At 39.9% G+C, this 24187-nt stretch overlaps 1 protein-coding gene across 3 annotated transcripts in view; it reads right to left on the reverse strand.

Moving 5' to 3' along the window:
- LIN28B (lin-28 homolog B) overlaps window positions 1-24187 on the reverse strand; it is a gene marked incomplete at both ends in the record, with an annotated part of 86309 nt that overhangs the window by 14019 nt on the left and 48103 nt on the right. The window lies entirely within an intron of this gene.

The raw sequence follows: 24187 nt of genomic DNA on the forward strand, positions 1-24187 counted from the left end.
AATGAAAAGCTGCTGCTCACAGACAGAGGAGTCTGGTAGCTAAAAAGGGAAAAGAGAAGGGAATGTCAATGGTGTGTGATCAATTAGTCATGAGATGACTTCTCAGCTCCATTTGTTTTGCCTGTAGTTACCTCAAATGCAGTGGGCAGGAAGCTTTCGAGGAGACTGGCAACTCTGATGTGCCTGTCAAATGGCATCTTACAATAATCACGGCTATGATTACAGGGCTGCTGCATACAGCCAGAAACTGAAATGTCATGTTTAAAGATATTCCTGTCTCTGTAAGAGATATGAAAGGGCAGCACAGAAGGACTGTGAGGGTGGGTCCGAGTGGAACAGAGGAAGGAGAAGGCTAAACAAGCATTGGGCCATCCACACCAACCCCTCCATTACCGGCATGTAAGGGAGCCCATCAGCAGTGACACTGGCTCACCTGCTGGCAAAGTCTGGAAGGTGCTGTCACTGCAGGGCTGTTCAATGCTGGTGTGGCTGAAGCCAAGCTCTAGAAGCGTGTCCCATCACAGCGGTACTGCGCAGCTTCACCAAGAAGGAAGTTTGGGGTGGCAGGATGCTTGCTCAGGGTGAGACTACCAGCATCGCCAGGATGACTGTTAGTCAACAACGTCTGATCATTTTAAGGTATGCAATTTTAATTGTTTAACTTCAGGAGGAGTATGAAGTTCTGCTCCACTACTGAACTCATGATTCTACGGTAGCAGGCAGCCAAGATGACTGGGTTTCTTGTAGTATTTGTCATCCAGTACAACACTAACCCTGCAACACTAGCTGTATTCCTCCCTGGAAATCACCTTAGATCTTTATCATACAGCTAACTGCGCAACTGCTTGTCTTACAGATTGTAAAACAGCTTCACAATTGAATTCCCAACTTTGATACTCATTCAGTAACAACTGAATTTATACTCAAGAATGGGACAGCCTATAGATTGGTTGGGTTCCCCTGAAGCATCTCAAAGCCAAGACAAAAAAGCACAATTTTTGCAAAATACTGTGATAATTCCAATGCTTTATGACACTCAATGGCACAGAAATTAACAGGCTAACATACCTGTTGATACAGCACTTGCTCTCTACAGCTAGAATTTTTTAAAGGTCATTATTTGCCATGGTTAACTATGCTATTAACCAAATATTTTGGTAGCTCTGAAAGCATAATGCTTTATAACAGAATACATTTCCATGTATCAATACCTCTTGTAGCTTAAAAGTGGATTGGAGTATTCAGAAATGGTGGTGGTAACATTTCTCAGGTCTGTAATAATTTCTGCTGTTAGCTGAATCCAATCACTAATATTATAATGTCCTTAAAGTATTTTGAGTAAACAATGTTTGACTGTAATTCTAATTTGTTGAAAGGAAATGTTTTTGTTTGTAAATGATTTAGCAAAAAAATCTGCACTTTCCAAACAGTACTTACAGATTATCTAAATGCTACTACTCTGTAACTTTCAAAGAACGTAATACCAAATGTGCTTACCACACGTTAGGAGACACTTGCCACGTGTGTTTAGAGTGGTGCTCCCTCTGGTCCGGCTCCAAAGTTAAAGCATGTGAAGTGTAAATTGTGTGTGACACAGCCAAGGAAACCCACTTTACTTAAACCTTGTTAATGGCGAGCCAGATGGAACCGCTGAGGCCACCCATTGTTCAGGTTTGCATTTTTGTGTAATGCCATGGTGTAGGTCCATAGAGCCTCATGAATTCCCCTCCTCTGAATATATACTGTGCTGTTAAAGGCACTGAAAGGATCAAGCTCTGCTCTGAGAGCAGCTGGCTTTGTAGTTTCTTAATGGTTGTTAGCAGCAGCAGCAGGTCCATTCTACTCCCCCATTCTCCCCCTTCCCTTCTTGAAATCTTGATCTGTCAGTTCTTGAGTGAAGCCAAACCCTAACTCTGTCCTGTGTAGCACATCATACATTACCTCAGGTTCATTACCCCAAATATTAATCAAAATCTCAGATTCTCCCTCCTCTGCAGCCTTAGACCCTGTCCCAGCAGTTCTTAACCACACAAATAATCATCATAGACTTCATCAACACTGAGGTTGTAATTTCTTTCCTACGAAACCCAAATAATGTGTGCCTGCATAATTTTTGATCCTTCCAGAAGGCTGATCATCACCTTCTGGAAATCTGGTCAAATTTTCCTGTCTTGACCTCTTTTGTGCCTTTAAGATCAAAATGGAAGCAAAAGGAGTTTTGAATAAAGATAGCCCACAGCAGATTCCTCAGTCTGAGAAATGAGGGGAAGCTTGTGAAGTGTCACACACCAAGACCCATCTGTATGGCGCTTGTGATGTAGAAGATAACGTCTTGCAATGCCCATGCCATGATGCAGCAACGTCAGACATTTGCTGATAAAAAGCTGCAACGCACAATGTAACAGAGATAGTGAAAAACTCACAAGACTAAGGCTGGCTGCCTAGCAGGTTTCCAGCTGTGGTGTGAGATATTGTAAGGCTGGGAGAGGGAAATACTCCCTGTTTACTCCAGCTGTGGTGCATGCTGTTCTGAATGAGTTGAGAGAAGCATGAAGCTAACCCTCCAGCCCTTCCTCTCCAGTGGGCCTGCCACCAGAAAAGCAAACTGAACCTCATGAAAATGAGACTGCAGCCAGAAATGATCGAATTGCACCACCAAACACCAAATAATGTGTCTGCTTCTTTGCAAAAGGACTTTGACATACTAGCTCCTAAAGACAATGCAGTTAGCATAACTTGTGAATGGTATTAAGAATTATCTGGTGTTACAGAAACTATGCAAAGTTTTTTGCAACACTGGGGGCAATCAGACTATTGAAGAGGCTGAGAAACCATAATCAATACTTCAGAGCCAATTCCCTGACCTGTTCAATGTGACTTGCTTTGCACTACACTGGCAGAGTAAGAAAAGAAATCCCACTACCAGAACTCCAGGTGAGTGCCTCACCTGGTGCAGGCGACACACTGTTCATTGAAGTGTATTATACTCCTGCTGTTCCCAGCTGGCCTATATGCCTTTAGGAAGAGGAGCCAGGAGGCACCTGAAGCTCAGCAGTGCTGAGCTTGCTCTACCGTGAACTGGAGCATGGAATAGAGGACCTGATCATTTCCCTTCTTTCCCCAAGCTGCTCTAGATGTGTCAGGAAGATCAGCTTCCCCCTTCCTACATGCTCCCCAGAAAAAAAGAAGAAAAATGCCAGCCAAACTCCTTCTTGGGGTTCCTATGACCTGACATAAAAGGTTAGGGACAACCATGACTGGCTGCCAAAGGGGGAGACCAACGAACTGAGGAACAACAGGAAAGACACACCAGCAAGAAAGGCAGGACATGGTAACATCTACTTTCTCCCCACACCAACAAGATCAGATTAAATTATGGCACTCACCACCTCTGTCTTTTAATATAAATAGTAGGGTGCAATTTAGGAAAGTTATTTTAACTTGAATATTTCTTTAATATGGTTGTCCTTGAAGTCTGCCTAGATGCTACGAGGTGGCTCAGTGGCATACACAGCACAAGGCATAGCAGTTTCATACTCACTATGTTGCTAAAAACATTTAGAATTCCAAATCATAAATCACAGGGGAGCATGGAAGGTTCAAACCAAGTGAAGCTCTTGGGTTCAGTAAACTATTTTTTACCCATTTCAGAGTTCATGTGGTAAACCTTATTTTAACTGATAATTCTTTCTTGCACACTGTAACAGATCCCTTTTGAAGGCTACATTACCTTTGGTACATTTCCATTGTCTAAGAATAGAATCACATTAACAAAACACAAATGCTAGGTAAGGTACAATAATAAAGGTAAAGCACAATTTGCAACTGATAAACTAACACTGCACTTTATCCACTTCTGAATTTCCAGGTCTTCTTTATAAGTAGGATGCAAGGCTGTCATACATATTTTGAGATCAGACTAGCTTGATTGCCCTTGCCTGTAGTTTTTATATCCTTTCATGAGCACTCTCTAGCCCCCAGTCCATATTTCAAAGCAAAAGATAATAACCCTGGACTGATGTGACGCTTGGTACTTTTAGCACCCGAGGATGGAGATTATATGCCCCCCTTGATTTCAGCATGTTAAGCTTTCTTGAAGCTTTGTTTCTTTCAGAGGCAGCTGCCTGCATTTCCATACCTTACCCTGCCTCCTGCCACCAGCGTTAAAATCACGTATGTATCAGTTAGAAAAAATAGCTGCAAAATTATTTCCTGTATGAAGTCTTGTCAAATGAATTAGTTCAGCTAGTAACTTTCCTCTGATAATGAGGACAACAAGAAAACCTTAAGCTGTCTTACAGAAAGAGAAGTCATCAATAAATCAGGACTTTAATTGCCCATATCACACACTTTGTACAAAAGAAACTCTGAATAACATTAATATCACTATAGAGTTTTACCATAAATTATTTTTTAAAAATGAACTGGTGGGGTTTTTTTGGTTACTTTTCTATTTGGTTGTTGGTTTGTTTTTTTAAGGTACTTGTTTAATTTTCCTGGTAACTGAGGGTGATTGAAAGACTTAAAATTAGTTTGCTATCTCAACACTGCAAATTAGCATTCTATAAAATACTTTTATACTTCATCAGTGTTTATGAATGCTTTGAAAACTCACTGATTCCTAGCAAAGACTAGGAAAATATGCATGCCTGGAAATATCAGGGAATATATGTTTTCCTTTTTTGGAATCCTGGAAAACACAACATTGAATGGATTATATACTGAGTTTCACAAGGTTACTGACACTTTTCAGCATGACAGTACTACTAGCTCTAAGTGCTGATTTTATATAATCCTTTTGTTCCATTCAGTGAGAAAATTTCCTTTGAGGAACTGTCATTAAAAAACCTGAAACATTCACTTCTTGTGTATTACACAAACACTGCGTAACTGATGCATGTAGTAAAATTAGGTGGAAAGAATATGGTTTCTGCTACTGTGCGTTAAATTTGTTATTTTTTCCCTTGTCACAATGAAGGCAGGTTATAATTTTCGGACATTTAAGTTCCAAAGTAAAACTCTGAAACTGTAACATATTTAAGACAATATGATTAATGTGAAATAGCAGAACATTATATAGGAAATGCTAGCTTTAGTACATATTAGTACATTGTCTTCACATCATTCAAAGCAGTTCAAAGTAATGCAACAGAAGCAGAAAAAAATTAAACAGATTGCTCAGAGGAAGCTGGTGGGGAAGGAACAACTGTGATTACACCACACACTGCATTCCTCTGGGCCTACTGCTCACATTTTGCAAGTTTTGAGGAGCAGCTGCTGAAGGGCAAGGGGAACCGAGAAATGACCACTGCACATGTGCTGCTCAGCCATACTGTAACACCAAACCAGAAGTTAACCATGAATTAAACCTAACCACTGCAGCTTTTAAAGGCTGCTCTTCAGCCCTGCAGGGATGTCAGGCACACAGCTGAGGAATGCTGCTTACCTTTCCAGTCAGTTGCCAACTGCCTGGTACCATAGAGCTTAATAAACAAGCTACTGGGGTGGTGGCACCAAAGCATCTAAAATAGGTAGGATTTGCTTTTCTCATCCTGTTTTCTCTCCCTCGCCAGGGAAACCACAAGCTTCAGCCCTGCTAAAAGAGGTCAAGTGCAGATGACATGATTCGTGCCAAGCTGCCCCTAGGGTTTTGTACTCCAGATAAACCCACCAAATGCAGAGGTTACCAAGAGGCATCCCCCACTCCACCCTATCTGTTTGCTCCTCGGTACCTTTTTTCTTAATTCAGGATTGGTTTCCTTCAATTAAACTCCCTGCACTGGCTCTGTAGAATTGGATCAGCACCAGCAACGCTACGAGGAGAAGACCACAATGCTGGCTGGGGATGCAGCAGGCCACAGCAGCCGACCATCTCCCGGTAATGTGAAACTGCATCCTGGCAGAGACCTGGCTTACAGAGCCAGGGGCAGCATCCATTTCTTTTAAAGTCACAGTTCCCCTACAGGAAAAAATAACTAATGGGGGGTGTTCAACCTGTTAATGCTGTCCAGTACTTGGGAGATTCACATTTCTTTAGCTGCTATAGCGCAGTGCAGAAAAATCAACAACTTAAAAACCTCATATACTTTAAACTACTGTATAGTATTGCTTTCTGAAATTTACAGTATTTTCAACTTAATAGTGACTCTCTAACAAGGAAAAACACCCTGAAAAGCATCATTTGTCAACCACAAACAAGCAAACCAGAAACCAATTCGTTGTATTATGAAGCACAGCACAAGTTTTGGGGAGATTGTTGGGGAGAGTTCTGCCAAGCCTGAACCAGATGCAGTTGAACACTAGCTGTGTGTCCCAGGGGAATGAGGAAGAGTCCCAAGACCCGCCTATGCATTAATGAACACAGGCATGAGATACAGAACGAGCTGATGGAAGTTTATGCTCTTGCTATTCAGCATATATGATCTACAAGCACATACAAAGGAAAAAAAAAGCACAACTCAGGATGCTCAATGTCTACATTGACAATAACCTAAATGTACACATTTACTGCACTTTTAAGAACACGATTATTAAGGAATTTGAAGTTAATCCCAAATCTGAAGGAATTTGTCTTGAGTCCTCCCTGAGAAAGGGTATGGCCTAGGGCTGGGCTATCTCTGTACCTTCGCTATCTTCTCTTTCTTTCAGAAAGACTCCTTTCCTGTGTAGAAAGAGAGTGCAGCATATGCAGAGTTAAGTTACCCGGCACATGCTGCCAGACAGGTCTCTAGGCCTGCGTGTATTAAAGCATCCTCAGGAGAACTCTCCTGGCCATGCTGCTCGACTGTCTCAGCCCATGGGAGTGTTTGGCAGCGTCATGAGTGCTGCCTGCCTGAAATACCAAGAGGGGAATTTTAGAAGTGCCTGTCATTTTACAGTGAACATTGTGCAAGCAATCCTCTCCCAGGAGGGGCCACCCCAGGATACCTGAGCCTGCTCATCCACATCCCACACAGCAGCAGCACCAGAACCCCTACCTTCAGACTACACTCTTGGCCTCCTACCTCAAATCGTCCGTGCATAGGCAGGAAAATCAGCTGTCCTGCTCCCCAAGGCTACACACCAGCCACAGCATACCTAGAGGGAGCCCGGCACACCAAGACACCCCCCACCCGGCTTCAGCACAGCCACAGCTGTGGCACACATCTTCATTTGCGCTGGCTTTCACAGATAACGCACACCCCATGCACATGCACACAGAGTGCCTGAGTGGCTACAGTGGGGTCAGCACCAAGCCTGCCCCAGCAGAGAGCTGCATCCCAGCCAGGCAGAGCACTCTGGATCACAGAATGCAAAGCACACAGCTACAGCCTGTGTTGTTCCTCTGTCTCTTAGCTAGCTTGCAGCTGACGCCCGTTTGGCACTCCACTTCTTCTGAATTATGTGAAATATGCATGTCAAAGAAGCTTCTTCAACTATTCCTCAATTTTTATGGGGGAAAAACTGGGGCAAAAGGAAGGAAAGCACTACAGCCTATCTGATTTGGGGCAGAAGTATGCTGAAAACCTGTCTAAAGGCACTTGGAAGTCTTTGGTCCATAGAAAGCATCAGGTCAGCAGCAACCCTGCCATTGAGAGATTAGTATTGCCCACCCACCATATCTCTTTAATCCAGTCAGCAGCAGTCCCACAAACTTCCTGGTTCATATCCAGCGATCCCTTTTACCACATTTCATCCCCATCTCTAGTTCTTCACACCCCCCCTCTTCAGTTCCATCCCAGTTCTAATCCTAATGGTCACGTTTAGCTTTTACATACTGATATGCATGAACCATTTCAGAGGTCACAGCTGGCCATCACAAAGAAATAAGGATTTTCAAACTGACAAACTTGAACTATTGTTTAATAAAGCACTGCTGTTTTATTAAAACCACCCAGACAATAAGAACAACAAAACAACACCCAGACTGTCCTCCCCTCCACCCCCAACCAATGGATTTGTTTCAGGTCTTTATACATTGTCCCTCTCCCTATGGAATCTTTAATTTTTTCTTTAACTAAATGAGAATCTGTTTTAAGAAAACAATTCCAAGTTAAATGGAAGTGGATTTATATGCCACACACAAACTACAGTCCTCTACAATGTAACAAAATATGCAAGCTTAAGCAAATTTACCACCTGCTACCATAGAAAGGGAACATGGTAGTATCCCATTCCCAACACAGCATCTCATTACAGCAGCCGTATGTTTCCATGACAGTGATTAGTGTGCATACAGCATCACAATTAATTTCCAGTACTCATACCACCTTACAATTCATGTACTTTTTCACTTCAAAGTCTCAACCATAATCTGTAATTCAAGAATTTTTTCAGGTTTGTGAAAACTTGCAACTGACCTTCTTACACTTGCAAGACCATAGATGCAAAAATGGCATGTTGTGACACCATTACTTCTGTTGTTACTTGGCCTAATGAGAGCAAGCTAACACAGTTATATCAATATAGCTTCATTTTGTCTAATACCTCATACTGCAAAAGGAGAGTAAGGCAAAACAACACACTCTAGGATGCACCAGCAGAAGAGAACTGGGAGAAAGGAGCACATGCTGCTGCCATGCTAACTACACAGACACAGACTGGGGACTGTCAGCTGGTTATAGGTAAATGACCTGCTAATATACCACATGCAGCATCTTTTAGAAGAAGCCTTAGCTACCAGTCTGCAATAAACTAAACTGTGTCACAAAGCCAGGATTCACCATTTTCCACAGCTTCACTTTGTTATGTGACCACCTGTACTGAGTTCACCTGGTGAAAGTTTGGAACAGAAAGGGAATCACTGTCAACATAAGGAAGAAGCACTGATCAGTTCCTGTCAGGTTTACCTTGCAACTATAAAAACTATGGGGTTTTTTTGTTTGTGTGGGTTTGTTCATTTGTTTGAATGGATGAGGTCATAATCAGGTACATCTCATTCTGAACCAATTTACTAAGTCATCTTCATTTTGACATCCACTTTCTTCAATGCTGCTGAGGCAACCTTTCATTGATCTATTGTGTGTACATTTATGTGTATACTATATATGTATACAACACATGTATGCAACAGATTAAATATTTTTTTTTGTCTCTAAGCAATTAAACTCAATCTTCTGTAAAATGTATCTTAACATTACACTAGGGTGAAGACTATTATTATTCTGCCAAATACAAAAGCTTTCAAATTTGACTCATTCATATTTTATGCAAGAATTAAGCAAGAAATGTGGGTCATTAAGAAAAAGAAGATATAATGGCTTAGATATATTATGGTATATTTCTAAAGATTTTATGGATAGCTAATCACCTGAAGTATCTCATAGACATTCACGATCACCTGGCAGTTGGGAACAATATAACCTCTGCTTACAAAGAAACCCAACATGCTTCTTTGTTGGTTTCTCATTCAAATTAGCAGCTAGAAACAGATGAGGATCACAAAAAACAATAGTCCCTTCAACAAAAAAGGCAAGGCCACCAATAATCCAGATTCCCGAAACCCTCTGAACTCAACTGCATTACTACAAAAGGTATTTTCTGATGAGTTGTTATTTTGAAAAGGAGGGGGGCAGTGCATGCTAAAGCCTAGAAAGCAAAGCAAAGAAATAATGTCTTTATGGCAGTTCGTGGTAAGGAAGTGACTCAGCTGAGGCAAATTACAGAGCCCATTTGGAGGCACTGATTCCAAGAGCACTGGGAGCTGCAGTCAGAAATCTGGTGCAGCTGCACTGCCAGAAATGTCAACCTTCACAAGCACATAAGCCTGAAAATACTATTTGCAGTAATGCTAATCAGTTTTGTCTAGCTCTGAAGCAATTTTTTGTTGTGAAAATAACACGTGAGGGAACTACAGATATATTCTCTACCTATTCCTCACACAGATCAAGCAAAACCAAAGCAGGGTTTCATCATAAAAAGTCAAATATAATTTCTAAGTAATTAAAAAAATTTATTATAACTTCTTTTGAGTTTTGAATTAACCCCTCCTGCAAACTCAAGCAATCTACTCTGCCCTGGAAGCTACTGCACACAAAACTTGAAGGCAATTCTTAGTACATTTCGAACTAACACAACAGTAACTAAGAGATGAAAAACCTCCAGCATCCTACTCTCTACTAGAGCAATTTTCAATTGGTAGATCTGAGGTATCTACAGACTACTTTATAAAGGATGGGCTAAAGATAGTTAGGAAAAGCAGGCTTGTGGACTGGATGTTTGAATCATTATCACACATCATGAAACATGAGGATACACATACCCAACACAAATCCTGGGAAGCAGGTCTTCCAGATAAAAAAATGTGTGTATCATTGCTCTCTAACAAGTCAAATATCCAAGAATCACAATTACTGTTGCAATTAAAAATGGCAGTGATTTTAAGTATTTTACAACTAAGAAGAAAACCAATTCTGCTTTGAAGAGTTTACTATCTAAACAAACAGAAGGAGGTACAGAAAGCACTTAGGCAAACAAGAAAGTTATTTTAAATCATCTCAGGCACACTATTTTTGTGGTTGCTTAACTTTTTTCCTTTATTAATTAACAAGTCCTCTGTTCCTTCACGGTGATTCACGTGTTCTCAAAAGTGGATGACCAAAGCCGTTCCATAAAACAGAATTAGCTCCCCATCCATTGATCCTACTGATTTATTTAAACACAGAGAGTCCCTGACAAGCAAGAATCACAAAATAGCTGATCAGAAGCTACCCTACTTTATCCGACGAATACAAATGTGGAACAGATCTCTCATATACAACAGCCTTCAGGATTGGTGTGCCCCTTCAAACACTCCCTGTTTCCCCTATGCCTGTGGTAATCCCAGGGATGTGGGACCCAGCTGGCTGTGGCAGTACCACCAGGGATGCAGGGCACACACAGTCATGGCAGCACCACCATGGCCAGGGGGCACATGTGGCTGTAGCAGCCCTTGCAGCTGGTACAGAGCTTCTTCAGCCACCCCAGTGAAATGGCAGGAAGGAAACAAAGAGGTGGCTGCATCCGTGGGAATGATCCATGGGCTGCTGCAGTCTACAACAGCTGTTCTTGCTTTCCCTTCTTTCCTCCCATGAAGGAGAAAGAAATGATTGTGATCATTTTGCCCCATTTCCCATCAGGTGCAAGTCAGGGGTAAAAGCTAGAGAAAGGTTTTAGCCTTTAGAGGAATAGTTTGGAAAGTGGTAAGCTTGCAAAAGGGCTTAAATCTCATATCCTTCACTATCAAAGGAGCAACAATAATCTGTGGAGGTTAGACTGAGGCTTACAGAGGGCTGATTGCTTCAGTTTACCTGTATTTTATTTACAGTATTTTAATTTAATTAGTAGCCATATAGGAGAGGAACCCTTATCTATACACCGTTAGTCAGAGCCTGAGCTGTGAGATATCCGTAATTTTTTGTTTTCTTTCCTGGTAGGTGGGTTTCCATGCTGAAACACTAGTCTGGCTCTTGCATCTGATACTGAAACCACTTTATTTGCACTTCAAATAATCAAGACAAACTGTGATTGCTTATACAAATCCTTGAACTTGCTTAATTATCAGATGTGGAAAGGTGTCTTTTTCTAATACTATCATCGCTGCAATTGATTGTACAGATAAAAGATTAAGTCCTCATTCTTCTAAAAACACGTACTAATGAATTTCAAATGATGACAGACAAAAACAAACAGATATTGCTGTGTTGTTTTTGCAAATCAATTAATAATCTATGAAACAACATTCCTTAGTGACAAGTTTGCACTGGAAAGGAATTCACATTTGAAAAGCTGTAACAAAAACAGATGCTTGCAAATGTTTCTAAGCATCAGTCAGGAAATTTTTAAATGGGAATAACTTTTCCCATGTACTGACAGCACCTGTATTCTCCAGTGCTCTTCAGCAGACCACAAGCAAGATTCAGGTTCCACAACACTTACTATTGCTGTTTGTAAGAAAAAGAGCTAATTAAGTACACACAGACTGTATGATCAGATCCTGAATTATTATCTGAAAAAATGTTGCACAAAATCATTTAGTATACAAAGTACATAGTGCATTTACACTGAACAGGCATTACGTTTCTCCAATAAAAAAATTCTTCAGTGTTAATGTCCTCAAATAATATAAATTGCTTGCATCAACAAACAGTACAATTAGCTTGTTACCCTTAAACTGAGTTTAAAATAAGCAAATTGTTTGATGACTTTGATGTTTTCTACCCAAAATGTGCTGGCTAATTTTTCCATTCCAGTTCCCATTCCAATCTTTTAACTGCCTTAATCTCCTGCCCTCAGATGCTGACCTCGTAAGAACAGAGGTCATAGGTTAGCACAGACAGACCTCAAAAGATCTGGACTATCAATTCATGCCTGAAAGATTTCTCTTCCACAAAAGAACCACTAAAAAAGCAAATTCCAAAACCCAGCTCCACAGGCTGCACAAAATACAAACTTGTTGATATGTTACATTCAGAAATATTCTAAAAAGATTGGATCTAAAAAGTATGAATTAATTTCTGGAGGATACAAAAATAAGTAGAACCAATAGCATCGACATGAAATAATGACTGAACTTCAAAGATAAAAAAGGAAAGCTCTAATCAGGAGAGAATTAAGAGTCAGCATCTTTAATCACAGATACGTGTTTTAAATGTTTCTAATCTCTTTCTGTCATTTGAAAGTAGAATTTTTCCACACCAGGCATTTTTAAACATTTCTTGTCAGGGTAAAAGTATGAGATTAGCTAACTCAGAAAGTGAAACAGCATCAGTTTAAACAAATTTTACTAATTATTAGTGAGACTACTACCTCGTTTTCTTGCCATAACCAGCCATACAACAGATTCCTTGCTGCTTTTTTGGTCAATCAGCATACAGCTCATTAAAAAAATGCCAGATGTTTCTTTTCTATGCATAAATGAAATGTATAGATTGTAAAGGAGAAAAGATAACTTCATGAGGCTCCAGTGAGTTAGAAATACAGGGATCACACGAACAAGCCATTTGATAAAATTGTTTCTGAGCTGTAAGTAAAATTTGTACCTTATACAATGTGCGTGAGGACAAAGTTCTAAAAGTGAAGTGAGTAATGATACTCCTACATTTAATAACATAAAATCCTATTGAACTATTTAACAAAAAGTAAATTAAAACCCTCTGTGGATTCTTCTTTGACTTAGAAAACTGACGTACTTAGCACATTTTAAGTAATTATTAAAAGGAGATGTAGGCACATATTCCTAGCAATTATTATGTGAGCAGCAAACCATGATTTTCCAAAAGTTATATCAAAGCACAAATACATGGAAAAATGAGCCTGATCAACAGGAAATTCAAGATTTTTCGTATACTTACCAGAAAGAAGTGATTTACAACAACTAACTTGAGAAAAAGAATGTAAATAAAATTAAACCTTTAAGAAGGTAAATAAATAGGCTCACATCTGAGCTATATACAATTTTAATCCTATTGCCAACTACTGATGATTCTCTCCCATTGACAGAAAAAGTAACACTGCATAATTTTATAGAACAACTTATCTCATTAAGCAGACACAGACCGACACACCCCTCCCATTGTTTTGTTTTACATTATTAGTTCAGCACAACAAAAAAGCAAAGGTACTAATTTTAAACACTAGCACATCTGAAGCTGAATTGGAAACATTGAACTATTTCAGCTTTTTTGTACTGGCCCAAAGATATCCATTTATCATTGAGGAAATCAAAGCATTCTGGTTAAACTTTGACGCAAAGGCTGCTGCAACATTAATTGCAGACAATGAAATAAGAGCAGTCTGTAAGTTTGCTATTGTTTTCAGAGCTGTCTGAAGTAAATTAAATGCTTAGCATTTAAACCGTCCAAAAGCTCAGAGAGTAAAAATCCAAGTGACTTCTAGGTGAAAGAAAAGCCATTCAGCACAAGACCAGCACAATTTAAATCAATTTTTGTACTTTCAACTATTCATTGTAAAATCTCTAGTGCCAGGAGACTCAGCACCAATAAGATTATAAATGAATGGAGATCAAAGAAAATAAATTGTTTAACTCACACCCATATTTCACAGTGACCCTTCATAACTCCTTCCTCCTTAACCATTCCATGGGTCTGTTACTGAGCAAACCCAGCTCCCTCTACTCCATCAATAATGATATCCTCAGCTAGCTAGTCCTCCAGTTTGGCCACGGCCAACTTTGTTCTCTCTTGCACATGTATGTGCAATTTCTTCCTTGAAACCAGTGTCTTCATCCTTGTCCTACAGTGTCAAATATGGTTTCAAAGAAAAACCAGTCCAAATCCCCAAGCCTAGCTGCTGAGGAGTGTTCAGGCCAATTTCTACCCATTACCTACAAATTCAGAATTCAAAAGAGAAGGAAACAATTTACACTGTAGTAACAGCCTGTGAAGAACACGCAAGTTCTCCTATGTGGCCTTTTCTCATTTGCTGCATGAAATATAAGATAGTTATTGTGTACTACTTCTTTAGCCCACTCAATTCAGTGCTTGGACTCACCACTAAATCCAGCCAAATCCTGAGCACAACACAGAAGTACTGACTTCGGGGCTCTAAGATCTCTCAAGGCATTACAAATGTTAATTACTTTGCAATGGCTCTATGGAATTGTGTGGTTTAACTGGTCTCAGTAAAATGCATAGGATTCTGAAGCACAAGAAAAAGCCAAAATCATTTTCCAGAGGAGCCTTATTCTAGGTGCCCAATTTGACATATTAGAACCTGCAGAGCACTTACTATTTTACATCACCTGACATGTTTAGGGCAAAGCTCAAACCGAGCAACTCTTACAGCTGGGAGCATTTGGTGGTTCTACAAAACAAATTCCACATGTGTCATGTTTGTCACCCAGTAAACGAGGAACATGCTATAGGCACAGTACTGCAAAAAGTTCCATTTCAGATCAATCCTCCCAGCTGGAATCACCTCAGTCTTTTCAGGGCTGCAAAACAAGAGCTTACAACCCACCTATACTTTCGTGTGTTTGCTCTTGATTTGCAGATCTTTCAAAATGAAGGAAAATTTGATTCAATCCCTGTTTGTACCTGAGAGGATTCAGGCTGCTTTGCATTCCTTGAAAAGTGCCCCGAGTACCAGCTTTGAGGTGGTGATCATTTGGAGACCAGGAAAACTCCGTGCTTCTCATATTGACACCATTTTCAATGGTCTGTCCTCCCCTCCCCAAGCCCTCCTCTTCCCTCTCCTTCCTCATTTCCCCTGTGTTTGTGTTTTCATGTTCCTGCTCCTTTCTTATCTTCTGCCTAATCAACTGTCCTTGAAATACCTTCCTGTCACCCTGCCTGAGGAATCATGGACATCACAGGAGCATTTCTATTTGAACTCCACTGTCTCTTCTCTGAACAGCTTCTCATAACCAGAAGGAGCAACTGCAAAGTCCCACTCAGTCCTGCTACTTCTGGATGGAGGACGCCACATCACTGTGCAGGGGTGGCTTAAAAAAAGGGTATTTTTTTCCAGATTAAACTTACTTTCTTGATGTAAACATGCCCTTAAACTCATTATTTCTTTCAGGACATAGCCTGCGTTGTACTACCTGCTTGAGAAGTGCTCTAGCACACTGTAGGTGCACTTCGGGGCATGGTGGGTGTGCACAGTGGGAATAGCAGCAGCGTGCCTGCACCACCACTACAGAGATGACTACCTCAGTGACACATTCCTCTTATATAATGAACTCCTGAGCTTTTTGACAAAATAAGATACTGAAGTAAATTAACGTTTTTAAATGATTCATATTTAAGTAGGTTTGATCTTTAAGTGTCAAGGACAGAAACATGAAGCCACAGCTAATAAAAGAAGCAGCTGAGCGATTTAGAATTATATTACTGCACAATCTTTACTAATTTGAAGTTAAAGGGCTCCAGAATATTTATTCCTTCTGAAGAGCTTCAGATTCATTAACAGTGGTAAATCAAAGGCAACTTTTTGGGTATATCTGATTTAGCAGCTATACTATAATTCCATTTTCTCCAACTTTAAAGTTCTTGGATTCTTTTTCAAAAGGCCAAAATATATGGCAAGTTTTTCCATCATCTAGAATCACTATTATAATCTTTCCTTAGTATTACATATTTATTATGTGCTTTGAGTATGTTTGCTAGATGAGCTGAGTGCAACACATCAAGAAAAGCAAGAAAATGCAACTGTTTTCCTAAATTAAGAAGTATTTAAGGTTTAATTATTGACTCTGAATATTTCTGTAGTAAAACGTAGCACAGGTTGTGTGCATCTTTCAAAGACATTTCATCCTGTGAGCAGTTCTGTTCTCAGTTCATTGATAGTTATAACATGCCCTGTGAGCAAAACCCAGCACTGTCTGTAGTAAGGGTCAACATCAACTTAAAAAGAAATTTCCACAATCAAGGAAATCCAAATAATGACCTCTTCCCTACACTTTCAAAGCACAGGCTTAAGTATTTACTGAGTTGGGCCCTGAAAATGTATTCAGTTTTTTGTTTATGCTTGTCTACTAGAAAGTAATATATTAGCATAGTAATAACAGTGAGAGAGAATTTCAATTAAGGAAGATGCTGCCAGCTGTATTAGGAAGATTTTTAGAAACAGAAATATTTTGTAAATTATTTACTGAAATACTTTTAACGTACACTCTACTGAAGTTCACGCATGATCTCTGTTAAATTGAGAAAAGTTCTCAGTTCCTTCTTGCTTCTAAATTCCTTCAGATAAGGGGAATCATTACTATAGGTAGGACTCCAGTGTGATCATCAGGCATATCAGTACACCATCACAAAGGCCTGAATATATGCCAGTTCTTTATGGTAGATGAGTGAGAGCTCACCCCTTGATGAAAGAGGGTGAAATGCTCAGAAAACACACATAAGAAGACACCCGATTACGGAAAAATATTCTGCATTCCAAAAACTGTGTATGTACTTAAGAAACCCATCTGCTGCACAGAGACAGCTTTACACTACATGAGATTGCAGAAAACCAACACATTCCTACTCACTTCATCTGTTTCTTGTACATTTTCAGAATGGTATCTACTTCAGCATCAAATTTGGATTTCATATGATGAACACTATGAAAAATTTGGGGCCTATCTCTTCTTAACTGTACACGTATACAAACAGATACCAAAACCAATTTTATTCAGGCTCTACTCTGCTCTTAATACAAGCTTGCAGTGAAGAAAATTGGGCTTTGACACTTAGTGGTATCATTGTCACCAGGTTCCCAGCTCTTGCTTTCGCACAGAAACTTGCTTTCACTTGAAGCACACGTATAGCTCTATCAAAAGGCACATCTGATGGAAATGAAGCACATTTTTGTGTGTTTTGTTGATTTGTATGCCTAAGTCCAAAGCCCAATTCCCACCCGCACCTGAGAGAGCAGGCTGAAACACCGCATGGCCATCCAAGTTCACCAGCAACACAGCATCTGAAAAGAGCCCTTGCTTTCATGTTGCCTTGTGAAGAATTTGATAGTTAAATTGTGTGAAACCAAAACACAAATTTCGTATGAATGAGGAACTGCCTGAGTAACCACCCAGCACACTACAGTGTGCTGGAGTACCCCAATATAACTCAACTTGATCAAACAAGCAGCACAGCTAGAAAGGGATCAAATTAAGCTTTGTAGCCTGCATCTAACTATGGGCAATTGGCCTTGCAAATTAAACAATGTAAAAAAAAAAAAAAAAAATTGTAAAAAATGTATTGTTACGCACAACTGTAACCATTTCTACACCTAGCTCCAACATTCAAATACTGATCTTTCAGCTCTGCATCCTGGCTCTCCACTGACTGAACTACGAAAATAGGTAGGAAGAGAAATCCATTATCTTTTGTGGAAGGCAACTCCCGATGCTCTCTGTTGGACGTGGGAGAAGAAGCTAGGCTAGCCACAGCTTGCTGTCTTCTAAGATGCAAGGCTTTCCTGCCATGTGCTCTCACTCTGGGGCATTTATGCTATCACAGCTCTACATCTGGTGCTTCCAAAAGACTGAAGTTTAGCTACACCCTAGGCTGGAGATGAAAACATGCCAAATAGCATATAGATATTGGGCACCATACACACCAGTCAGTGGCAGTTGTTCTGTCTTTACTCCCTTAAGCTTCTTTCCTTTCATCTGTTGGTGAAGAAAATAGTCTTGGAGATCTGATTCTAAGGTCACAAGGCTGGATGGACAGAGTCCTGGAAGCACACCATGTGTCTGGTATGCAGGACAGCTGTGGTTGCTGAACTCCCTTAAACACAGTTGGACGATGTAGATTTTAATAAGGGTTGTCTAATTAATACATGCAGTAACATTTTTCAGAGGCTTCTAACTTAGACTTAAATGAGTCTGCACAAAGATAAGGAAAGATTAAGCCCCTGCCCTAGAGATCCATCTCCAAGCCCGCTTTCAAGCCCCCAATCCACAGCACGAAGTGGTAGCTATTTTTTAACAGTTACCTATTTTTTTAACCCTATTATAAAGCCCTCTTTTTTTATCCCAGTCTTGGAAAAACCTGAACTGTTGCTAAACAGTTCCAAAAAGTTGTCATCCTGAAAAAAAGCACAAGTTTGGAAAACTTTGTCCCTAATGACTGCAGTCCAGCAAGATATAACCTCCTTAAAGTACTGGAGTAGTGCAAAGCTCTCAGGCTTTTTGGGTTTTGCCTGTCTTCTGTTACTTTGTTTGCTCAGTTAGGGTGGTTTTTTGTTTGGTTTTGTTTTTTTTTAATCTAGCAGCATTCTGCTGCTCCTGTTATGAGCAGTTCATACTAGTTTAGTGGCTTATTTATGACACAGTCAGCAAATATCTATAGTAAGATCATGTAAGAGAGCACATCTCACATTAGTATTTATCTCCCTTTTTAACTTATTTTTGAGTGTACAAATTACTATTTAAAAAACTATTTATAACCCTGCACAAACTCAAATTTTGCTTGAGGATCCAAGAAGACGTTGACTCCAGCAACTCAGATACTTAACACATCACCAAACTGTCTTTTGCAGAGTAAGTGTTGATATGAAAAAATGCCTAAACCACTGATTGCCAGAGATGAAGAGCTACAGCTCCCTATTTCTTCCAGTGTTTCCTTAAGTAGATGTTCTGGCTGCAAAGAGGATAGTAGAATCATAGAATCCTAGAATGGCTAGAATTGGGTAGGACCTTAAAGATAACTTAATTCCAATCCCCCTGCCACAGAAAGGGACACCTTCCACTAGACCAGGTTGCTCAAAGCCCTGTCCAGCCTGGCCTTGAATATTGCCAGGGATGGGGCATAGTAGCCCAGAGGGGCCTTATTTCATATGGCAGTTTTCACGTAAGAGAACAAAATTATGGTGGTCTTTGCAGACCATAAGCCTAAGAGTGGTCTCAAACATGACTGGAAAGAGCAAATAAAAACCCAACAGAATCACAGGCGAAAAAACCCAACAACACAACCCAACATATCCTACACTTGTAAAATGGGAAAAGCAAGAATGAAAACTGGAAAGAAAGAAATCCTTAACATCTAAAACCAAGTGAAAGAGAGTCAGAGAGGAGGAAGAGGTGTTCACATTTTAATTTTTTAAATGCCACCATTGAGAAAGGTCCTTTGCAAGGCTGTATTTTTAAGAAATCTGTGCACAAACCATGAAACCTCTGCATTATGTCTCTGCCAGCTTCCTCCTTAGAAAACGGCAAAACTGTGAATGCAATCTACCTTGGATAGGACTAGGAAAATTCAGCCCTTTTGACAGTGACATGCTGACTCCATTTTATGCCGAAGGCTACAAATCCCCGGATTTTTCATCCATTTCTCTAGTTGGCTGAGCACTGTTGCTTTGCTTGCTCCCCGTATCACCAAGGTGCTGTACAGGATCTGCCCAAAGTGGGTCCCTCGGGCTGTCTGAGGGCAGGAACGGATGTGCCCCTTGCACTGTAGCTGTGTGCTGTGTCTGCCAATGTCAGCCTTGCCTCCCAGCTCTCGGGCGAAGGAACCCTGATGGGTTTTCCCCGTCCACCTCAGCCCCATCCATCTGTTAAGCATGGTTTTTATGAGCTTCTCCCATGTCAGTCAGTAGAGACGGAACTGATAAAATCTCAAGTTTGAAGTGACTTTATATCACGTAATTTTGCTGTCCTAAACTAACTCTCCTAGTCCTGTTAACTTCCCTTCAAGTGTCCTCTACAGCACTCCACCAAGCTGTCATCTCTGCCTGTATCACAACAGGTTAGTGGCTGTGCAGATCACGAGCTTTGAAAGACTTATAAGAATTTCTTATTATAGTCTGACTTCAGATAATCCACAGAATGTCTTCAGATATTAAATAAATTTTCTGTCTGACTCAGACACAAACTGATTTTAAGGGACAGTTAATCAGGGAAGTATTATATTATTTAATTACAGTCTCCCTTCCCTATGTGGTTGTAATTCCACCCAATCAGTGGTTTAGAAATATAATTTTCTTCATGTGAAAATTATACTTTTAGTCATGTCCAAGACTTACTGGCAAACACCATTTATTGCAGCTTAACAATGCGTACCATATAGTATACCTTACAAACCCACTTTTCTATTTGTTGCTCCATTACAGATGTCTACATTGGCAAAAGGTTTTTGAAGTGTTACATCGATGCTTCAGTGCTCACGAGTGTTTAGCCAACTGAGCTAGAAATACATAGCTATTTCACTAGCCATATTCTCAGAACATAATTCATCATTACTGTCTATCCAGTGACAATGCTTTGTTAAACTCTGTCATTTCCAGCAGCTCCCAACTCCATCCCTCACAGTTTATTTGCAGGGCTGTACTATAAACCAAGTCAGTGAAATGTTTTCATGTCAAACCCAAAATTTCACAACATACTGCTACGTTATTACATGCTGAAATCCAAACCAATTATTGATACAGGTCACTCATGCTAGAAAGCTGCCCTGCCACAAGTGTGATGTTAGTGGATGGTAGCATAGGACTGAAATGTCATAAATTAGAATTGGGAGATGGAGCTAGACCCTTAATTATTTCTTCTTTGTGTCCTCCTTCTTGCCTTATTTTATTGCTTCCATTTTGGTGTAAATACTTCAAAACAAAAAAAAAGAATGTTGTCATTATCTCCATCCTGCCTGTAATGTTCCATGTGAAGGAGGTGCCATGCTAAGCAGATACAACACTACAGACACTCTGCTGAAAAAGTATCCAACTTTGAGCTCCTACTCAGAATATTTAAAGATACTGGATAACATCCCTAGGTCCCAAAGATAACTGTAACTTCTAGTCCTGTATCATGCATCTTCTTTGTTAATATTGTGTCAAAGATCTTTATTTAAAGAATATTTTTCCCAGCTATATACATTTATTAATATTAAATAAAAAATTATGCTTGATATAATGGTCCTTGACACAGTTTCATTTTAGATCACACACAAACACAGGAGAGCGTTTTGAACAATCGAGCAAACAAACAAGCAAAAAACCTCAAAAGGAGCATAAATTATTTTCCTTCCTCCCCTTTTCTGCCTCCAAAATTTACCTGAGATGGTGGGGTAGGTTCTGATTCTAAATCAGGATTTTACAGGCTTGTCTACAAGTTACTGAGTGTGAATTCGGTGTACTTTATCTTTTCTGCATCAGTTACCTGTGGTCATTCCTAGAAAGCAGCATAATGTGCTTTTTTGTCGGCTCACCACTAAACTTGAGCAAAACACACTGTGTTTGGCATGTTTTAAGAGCTGCTATGAAGGCAGCTGCAACGTGCCCCAGTGTAACGTGTTGGAAATTCATCCCCTTGCTTATTTAAGTAGAACCAGCATCTCCACTGTATATCTCTGCCATGAAACACCATTTCTGGACTCAGCACTTGTCAGATGCAAATCCCAGCTGAGTCTTGGTTAGAATCCTCACCTCTAGCCCACATCACTCTAGACGCTGTGGAAAAATACATTTAAGATACATGGATATTACAATAACTTAAACTGAGGTACAGGAACCTAAAGCCTGCAGGCTACTTATAGCCACAGCTTCACTTCATATGGACTGCAAACATCTTCTCCTTCTAAGGACTGGCATGTGCTAGCACACTGGCTGAGAAAGATGCCAAACTGGCCAGTATCACCAACAGCAATCACAAAGCCTTCTCGCCTATGTTATCAAATTAATGCAGCCCACAGTAACACTGAAGGGGAATATCACAGCAAGGTGTCCACAGCAACAACACTCTGCAAATTACAGCAACTCTGGAGTCCATTGTGGAAGCCCCACAAAATCTATGAACAAGCAACAATATTGGTAACATCAAGGTCATAAATTTTTTCCTCCCCCTCAGCACATATTGCTGCTTTCCCTCCTCTTTTTCCCGTATTTGCTATCTGTAAGTTTTTCTCTCAATCTTCTCATCTGTCCTAATACACCATTACTGAAGTCATTGAATCTATACAAAAAGATATACTAAGTCTGGGCCCTTGCCCTATTACACTGGTAACATAGAAAAGAGATGAACACAAGAAGCTGGAATTAGCTTTCATAAATGGAGACAGTTCTCACAGTGTAACAGTATCTTCAAAAAATTTTCCACTACATATGTTGGAGATGCAGTTTTTATTGGCTAGGCATTGAATCCAAACTATTTTTCCTTTAAGTAATGACACTGTTCCCCAATAAGTAGTAACGTCAGAGCTACTTCAAACATTTCAAATTTCAGACTTTTGTGTGTTTTATAACCTAAGCATAAGAATTTTGAGACAGAAGTGGTTAGATGGTTTTGCCCACATTTTCATATTCGAATCAAGTCAAATTATTTTTTAACTTTTCCTCTTTTAAAGGCAAGAGTACAGCATCTCATAGATCACCCCTTTGCACTGTTTCTCAGGGTATATCTGTTCATTTTTTTCTATGCTTTAGCTATGAAAAAACATCACTGAAATTAGGATTCATCTCATCTAACTTTAGAGAATTGTAAGGGAAGTATCTACAGCATTGGAGCTAGGCTCTCTTTGTAGTCCCTGAAAAGAAACAGCCACAAAGTAAGATTCATCCCCAATATTTTAGATGCTTCCCTAGCATGAAATGAATTGCACTCTGATAGTACTGCTTCCTCTGCATTGACTACACGCTGTGCACTCTAAATATCTACATTTGTTCAAACCTGTCTCCTTCAATATGTACTTTTTCCTGTCTACTTAAAACCCGTCCATTTAAATTGGAAGGGTTTTGAAGCAAGGACTGTCTTTCTTCATATACATGTACAACAAACAGGACAACAGTATCACAACTGTATGACTGTGGCCTTCTTTTGCTGCCACAGTATAAAACATAAATAACAATGGTAACACTAATACCCTAAACAGATTATTAATTATAGTGCATGGAAAACAAAATGGTTTAAATAAGAATTTTATTGGAAGCCTAGCTCAAAAAAAAAAAAAAAATAAAAAAAAAAAAAAAAAATCACAACCATTGCATGCAACAAAACTCTGAACTGCCAGATATGGTGAGCAATCAAAAAGAAAGCTTTGTCTGGCTTACAAAGTCTCTCGTTGTTGTGGTTATGGACTCTGATCTGTTACAGCAGCAATAAATTTTGTTCATGGCCTTTAGCTTTTACAAAGAAGGTGAAAGAGGGACAACTATCATGTTGTCTCCAGTCCTTAATTTAAAAAGAGGAAAAAGAGAAAAAAGGAGGGGAAAAGGCGAAGCAGCCTTTTAACAGAGGTAAGGACAAGTGGAGTTCATCTGTAGTCAGCAAAGCTTTCTGATCCTCCGTTTCACGAAGCTGGGCTACGCTGCTTTTCCAGGAGACTCCCTCTCTTTCCCAAGCTGTCCTACTTCAGAACTTGCAATAGGGGAGAGCCACCTCTCAGTCATTCCATACATGAAATACTGCAGGCTAAACTTGAGTGGATGTTCTTGCTAGGATCCTTCACAAACTATATATTCCCCTTGAACTCAGTCATTACAGCTACTGGTCTGAGCAATAAATATGAGGAGTAAAAAAAAGGAGATTCATCTAAATACAAGAGCTTTGGGCAGGAAGGCTCCCCTTGGGAAACCAGGCGCAGGTGGCTTTGCAGTGAAGAGGATTACAGGACTTCTTCAAGCCCTCAGAGACAGAAAGTGAAGTAAAACAGAGAAAGTCGGACTGCTGCATTTGTATATAAAGAAGTGCACCTCTCAAGACTAACCTGAGATTTGTAAAACATTACAACAGTTCTACAGACCACTAAGCATTAAAACCTTTGGAAACACCTGATACTCTGTTCTCTAG

Source organism: Psittacula echo (assembly GCF_963264785.1).
Source record: "Psittacula echo genome assembly, chromosome: 4".
Lineage (NCBI taxonomy): Eukaryota > Metazoa > Chordata > Aves > Psittaciformes > Psittacidae > Psittacula > Psittacula echo.